Here is a 7,147-nt window from a genome sequence, read left to right as displayed (position 1 = left end):
AATCTATACCTTCCTGTTGTGAGTAACCTTTGACCACAAGCCTAGCCTTGTTCCTCACTACCTTACTTGTTTCATCCAACTTATTTATGAACACCCATTTTGCTCCAATGCCAAATTTACCTTTTGGGAGTTCCACTAGCTTCCAAACATCGGTCTTCTGAAACTAGTCCAACTCTTCATGCACTGCTTTGACCCAATATTCATCAAACATAACATTATCTATTTGCTTTGGCTTGATCTCGAAAAGTAGCACTGTGTGTTTGAGAGAATTCCTTGTCTGGAGTTTGTCCTTAGGATCACTAATGATCTGAGACTCTGGATGATGTTTCCTTAATAAGCGTCCAGTTGGTTCTCTGACTTCTTCAGGTCGATCATCCATAGGTGAGTTAGACGCAAGTTGGTTCTAACTGGATGCAGCATCAGTCTTAACGATATCTTCTATTTTCATCTCTACAAAGGACTCATCCAACTTTGATATTGTAGTATCAGGCTTGTTGTCATTAAATCTTACATGAATGGCCTCTTCCACGGTCAAGGTTCTGGAGCTATACACTCTATATGCCTTGGACGATTCAGAGTATCCAAGTAAGATTCCAGAATCACATTTGGAGTCAAACTTTCCAAGGTTATCCTTGGTATTTAGAATGAAACACTGACATCCAAATGGGTGGAAATAAGAAATGTCAGGTTTACGTTCCTTTCACAATTCATAGGGAGTATTCTTTAAGATTGGCCTTATATAAATTATGTTTTGTAAATAACAAGCAGTGTTTCCTGCTTCAACCCAGAAGTGTTTGGGGGTTGAGTGGTCGTTAAGCATAGTCTTAGCCATTTCTTGAAGAGATTTATTTTTCCTCTCAACAACTTTATTCTGTTGTCGTGTTTTTGGAAAGGAAAAATTATGGTGTATACCATTCTCTTCACAGAATTTTTCAAAAAGATCATTTTCAAACTCTCCCCCATGATCACTTTTGATTAAAGAGATACAAGTACCTTTTTCATTTTGAATCTTTTTATAGAATTTATAGAAGGTATCGAAAGACTCATCCTTGTGAGTTATGAACCTGACCCATGTCCATCTAGTGTAATCATCCGGTATGACCAGACCATATCTGCATCCAGAAAGGGATGTAGTCCTAGTTGGTCCAAACGTGTCAAGGTGTAGGAGTTTTAAAGGCCTAGAAGTGGAAACAATGTTTTTGGCATTAAAAGAACTTTTTACTTTTTTTCCTTTTTGGAAAGCTTCACAAAGAGAATCATCTTGATATGACAACTTTGGAAGACCTCTTACGAGGCTATGCTTTTGAAGCTTTGACATTAACCTCAAGCTAGCATGACCAATCTTCTTATACCATACCCAATAATGCTCTTTGACTGAGAGTAATCATGATACCTTTCGATTGGACAAATCACCAAGTTTAATCTTATAGATATTTCCTTGTCTTTTAGTAGAGAAGAGTGAAGAGTTGTCATTGTTCTGGATGATACATATATCCTTGTTAAAGGTGACATTGTATCCACTGTCACATAATTGACTTGTGCTATACAAGTACAATATTATCAATAAGAGGATAAGGAGTAATACAGACCTTACCTACCACCAGTTATTAGACCTTTCTGATTCCCTCCGAAAGTGACCTTTCCACTAGACATAAGGCTTAGGGATTGGAATATAGACTTTTCGCCTATCTTGTGTCAAGAGTAGCCACTGTTTAGGTACCATGACTGGTGTTTCTTTCCTTCTATCAAGGAGGTACGCAACATGAATTATTTTATTCTTAGGTACCCAAATCTTTTTAAGTCCTTTTTCCTTGTTAGCATGTGGATACTGGTAAGCACTGGATGAACCTTTCCACATAAATAGCAAACAATGACTTCTTCACCATGTACAACCTTTTTGCCTTTGAAACCATGACTAGATTTGTCTTTGGGGTTTCTTTGCACCTTAATAATTTTGTTAAAGGCTTCATGACCACCAACAAATTTTCCTAGGTTATCTCTCAAGGTTTCTATCTCCTTATAAAGTTTTTCAATCTCAAGAAGTAGTTCCTTTAAGACCTCATGTCCTCTAAGCTTATAGTTTAAATCAGAAGAAATATTTTTATAATGCTGACTTTCTGTCTAGAGATTTGAGTTCTTCTTTTTCAACTTAGCAAGTAATTATTAGTAAGGGTGCATTCTTATTGAAGTAAAAGTTTGTTTAAGCATTTCCTTGCGCTCTTCTTCTGAGTCTTCTCCTTAAGAAGAGTATTTCATCCAAGGTTATCAAACTTGAGGGTTTACTTAGACTCGTGAGAGTTCCATAGACTCGACTCGTGGACTCAACTCGTAGACTCGTAAGAGTCCACTTCATATAAAAATAATAAGAAAATATCTATAAATAACATACTAATTAAATATTTCAACAATATATAAAGCAAAATAGTAAATCATAAATTTCACAATACTTAAATAACCGAGTCTAATAATGCATCACTACTAGATAATAACTTACAGATGTTATAGTAGTGATAGATCATTCCTATTGAGGATTTGATGTTATTAGAGAACAAGGGTTTGATGTCATTAAAGGTGAGAATTTTTGTATTTGAGAATAACACCATAAATGAAGGTATGTTGAACACAAAATAGACAGAAAATAACCCAAAATGATTTACATTTTGGCCTAATTTTTTTAACTTGCTGACTCCTTGACTTAATAGTAAACTCGAGAGTCTAACGAGTTTACTTAGAGTTTATAGAGTTTATCCAGAGTCTACTAAAAAAAGAGTTTACTCAAGAGTCAACTCACAGAGGGTAAGTGAACTCATAAACTTGTAAGAGTTAGCGAGTTAACTCGAGAGTTTCATGACCATGCTTTCATCAACTGGATACCTTTTCGTTCCATAATGCCATGACCTCCTCACAAATAGAGGTGTCTTGTACATCACCAAGTTAATTGATTTCTAGGACAAAATCAACCACATGAGCCTGTTGAATTTTCTTGTGATCCTCATGTTTGTTTTGTTCTCTATAAGCTTTATAGATACGAGCAGAGGTAGACAAAAGTTTATTATACCCTTTAATTAAGTCTTGTCTAGATTTAAGTATTATCTCTTCACCATCAGAGTTGATAGTGTTATCAGGTTGATGATCCTCATTATCTGAACTTCCGTCCAGTGTTGGTTAGCTTTACTAGTGGATGCATCAACAATCAGACACAAGTTGGCTTCTTCCTCACTATCCTCGTCAAACGATGAATCGTCCAGGGCCTCCCAAGTGCTCATAAGGCTTTTCTTTTTGGACTTGAAGAGTTTGTTCTTCTTATCCTTTGACTTTTCAAGGTCAGGACATTCTGACTTGAAGTGTCCTGGCTTCTTGCACTCATAGCAAATGATTGAACTTTTCTCTTTTTTATGGAAGGATCTTCTGGACGAATTATTGAAACTGGAAGAGTTCTTATTTTTCCACATCTTTCTAGTGATTAGACTTATCTCATCATCTTCTTCATCAGAGTCATCATTGTTAGATTCTTCTTCTAAAGTATCATTAATAGCAAGGGCTTTGGACAATAACTCTTTGAACACAGAGTTATGTTTTGGTCTTTGAATTGTAGGGGCTAGTGACTTCCCTTTCTTTGTTCCGTCATCTTGAGCAAGCTCATGCTAATGGACTTTAAGAATCCCAACGAGCTCTTCAAGAGTCATTGAATCAAGATTCTTGATGGCTTTTAACATTGTAACTTGTGATCTCCACTTTCTAGATAAACTTCGTAAGATTTTATCAACGTGATCGTAATTATCATAATGTCTACCTGGATAGTGGAGCTCGTTCAAAATGGTTAGGAAGCATCCAATCATGGTTTGGATATCTTCTCCCTCTTCCATAATGAAGAGTTCATGCTTACGAGTCTAAAGGCTCAACTTGTTATGTTTTACCTCAAAGGACCCTTCGTAGGTAATGGCTAAGGTGCCCCACATTTGTTTAAAGCATCTGAAGCTATGAACTTTGGAATATTCTTCTTGTGAGTGCACAAAAAAGCATTCCTTACGCGTGAATTGAGAAAAATACGCACTTATGATTATCGATCCATTTTTTTCCTGGGGATCTCATTCTTCTAAGCATCTAAAGGAATGTGATTGCCCTTTTCTACAACATCCCACATATCAATGTGAATGGATTCAAAGAAGACAATCATTCTTTCCTTCCAGTATGCATAGTTGGCTCCCTTGAACATAGGAGGCTTGTTTGCGGCAAATCCTTCTTCCATTATTTCAAGAATTTTATTTCCTTTACTCTATCAAGAGCTCAACTCAGAGGCCAAACTCTAATACCAAATGAAGTACCTGAAACACACTAGAAGGAGGGTTGAATAGTGTGATGGATAAAACTTAGTCTTTCAAAAAATTTGAAAGCTTTTCTCATATAGATATCAATGGACGATGGGGTTCATTCAAGGGGTTCAAAATCACTTTGTGTTTAAAAACCAGTTAACAAACTTGGACACAATAGTGTAAGTAACTTATAGAAATATAGAAGCAGTAAAGAAAACACAAAGGTTTAATACTGGTTCACCCCAACTCTTGGGCTACATCCATTTCTCCTTCAAAACTTGAAGGGTTCCACTAATCAAACCTTTGATTACAACCAAGAATTCTCTATGCCACTTTTGGCTACAACGAGTACTCTCTAGGTCACTCCTAGCGCTATCCTTAATCTCCTCTTGAGATCTAGACCCCAAGTATTTTTTGTCACTAAGACACTCCTGGCTTTCACAAATGATAGATGTTTGATAGAAAATATATTCTAATCACTCAAGCAATGTTTACACAATATGCTCAAATACAATGGAAACTTGTTAACTTAGCAGAGCTAAGGTTCACTCAAGTTTCTTTTGTCCAATAGAACTTATAGCATTATAACACTTGGTTTGTTTTGACTCAGAATATTCTTTTTTTATTAGACAACATTAATATGAACATCTTCAAGCCTTATATAGACTTCAGAGCTTCGATTTGTTGAGAGATCCCAACTAGTCATTGTCTAATAGCTTAGGTGTTTTACACTAGGTTGTTACTGTGCAGAGAGAGAGTGTGAGGACCAATAACACTTTCTACAACATATCTTTAGAGAAGTACAACTTGCCAGTGTCACCTTGTGCTCAAAGCTAATTTTCATCGTACCAATCGAATATAAAATTAACAACATAAGACAAAAGGAATTAAGAATGTCAAGACAAGACAATTTGAATCTTCCCTTTTGTGCGCTATGGCACGAATTGCTTACTGAACCTATGGATATTACTTTTTGATGATTAATTTTAGTGCTTGAGGATTGAGTAACTGTTTCATTGCCTTTGTACAATGAGCCAACTGCTGAAGCACTTGTCTTCTTAGGACTAGGCGTTGAGGTGGTATCATCCAATGACTAATACTTTAGCTATCGTCCAGAATCTTTCTATTCATGTTTTGTGCTTGTATCTCATAGAGATAGATAAACCTGTAGCTTAAGCATGAAAGGTTAACATATAAAATTTATACCTTGTTAGCATCAAAATCTTAGGGATTTTAATTGTTTGGTACAATTCAATATGGCTTAAATGTAGCCAAACTTAACATAAAAAAAAAAACATTATTAGGGGGGAAAAAGGTGCAAAAACAATGAACAAAGAAATGCTTAGCAACCAAATAAAAGGGATGGAAAGAAAATTTAAAACATTAGTTTAACCCTTTTCTTTCCGAACTCTAGTTACACACTTACATCTTCTTTAGTGTTAAGCAAATTTTATATAAGGTTCTTATTTTTAAAGAATGTTTAATTTTTTTTTAAGAAAATTAGTCGAAGTTTATTCAATTGTAAGATTGTTAAATCTTCTTTGCCCCCATATATGTGGTCTCAACTCTCATGTTTGTCTTAATTTATCCATATCATAAAAGAAAGAATAACTTACATCTTTGATTTCCTTTGGCTTTATTTCCGTAGAAGTAATCTCCTTAGGCTTCACTTCTGGTGATATTAATTCAACTTTTTCCTTGCTCTTCTTCTCTATAAGCTTCAAGATTTTCAAAGGCTCTATTTTCCCTTTTGCATTGATTTCTCCTTTCTCAAACTCTATTTCCACACTCAGTACCCCTATTGAAAAATCACCATGACATAAAATCATTAACTTTGTACCCCTATTGAAAAATCACCATCACATAAACGTGTTTTAGATTTTTAAGACACTAAGGGCTGGTTTCTTTAAACTTAAGAATTTTTTTTTAAAATAAGCACTTTTAAAAAAATTTAATAGGTAGATAAAATTTGTTTCTCAAAATAAGAAAAAAAAAAGCAACTTATTTTAAGCAGAAGTAGTCTAACAAACATACTAAAAAAATAAAAAAAAATATATTTATTTTGTCAAGAAATAAGTTTTTTTTTCAAGAAATAAGTTTAAACAACCTTACCCAATTTTTTTTTACTTTTTCATTTAATACTTCCTTTATAAAGTTGTAGTCAAATTTTTTTGGAGAATTAGTAAGAAGATAAAATAATATTATTCAAATAAAAACTCATGAAAGTAAAGAAATGAAATTAGATTAGAGTATATTGATTAAGATGTCATTAGTCTCACTAAAACTAGACTCAAGACTCAAATTCCTTAATTATCCAAATCTTTGATGTAAACATTGTGGATGAAAAAACATATTTGAGAGGAAAGACTGCACTATAATCTATAGGTGTGTGACCAATCATATTCCAGTCAACCCAATTAATATTTCACACCAATGTCATAATAACAAAAAAAATTAAAGCATAAAAAAAAATATTTGTAGATTATATTCATACCTTGGGTAATCGTGAGATGCTTCTTGATTTTGCTCCCACATTCCTTGCAATGCAGGTTAACTTTGTAAATAGCAGTGATCACTTCAATGTCTTCTTTCTTTTCTTCCTTTCTTGCTGCCATTTCCTATTGAGCCAAATGAAGGCTCGGAGATAATGAAAGAAGCAAGTTAAGAAAATGGATCAAGATCACTACAATGTTGCATATTGAAATTTTAAAACTACCAAGTTTCATTACTAGAAAAAAATGCTTTTAACATCGATTATTTTAGACATTCAACATCGGTTTTGAATCGATGTTAAAAATATTGATGTTAAAAGTATCAATGTTAACATCGGTTAT

The sequence above is a fragment of the Glycine max genome, chromosome 3 (assembly GCF_000004515.6).
Source record: "Glycine max cultivar Williams 82 chromosome 3, Glycine_max_v4.0, whole genome shotgun sequence".
Lineage (NCBI taxonomy): Eukaryota > Viridiplantae > Streptophyta > Magnoliopsida > Fabales > Fabaceae > Glycine > Glycine max.
The sequence above is the reverse complement of the archived record's forward strand: the minus strand, read 5'-3'. Positions refer to the sequence as shown.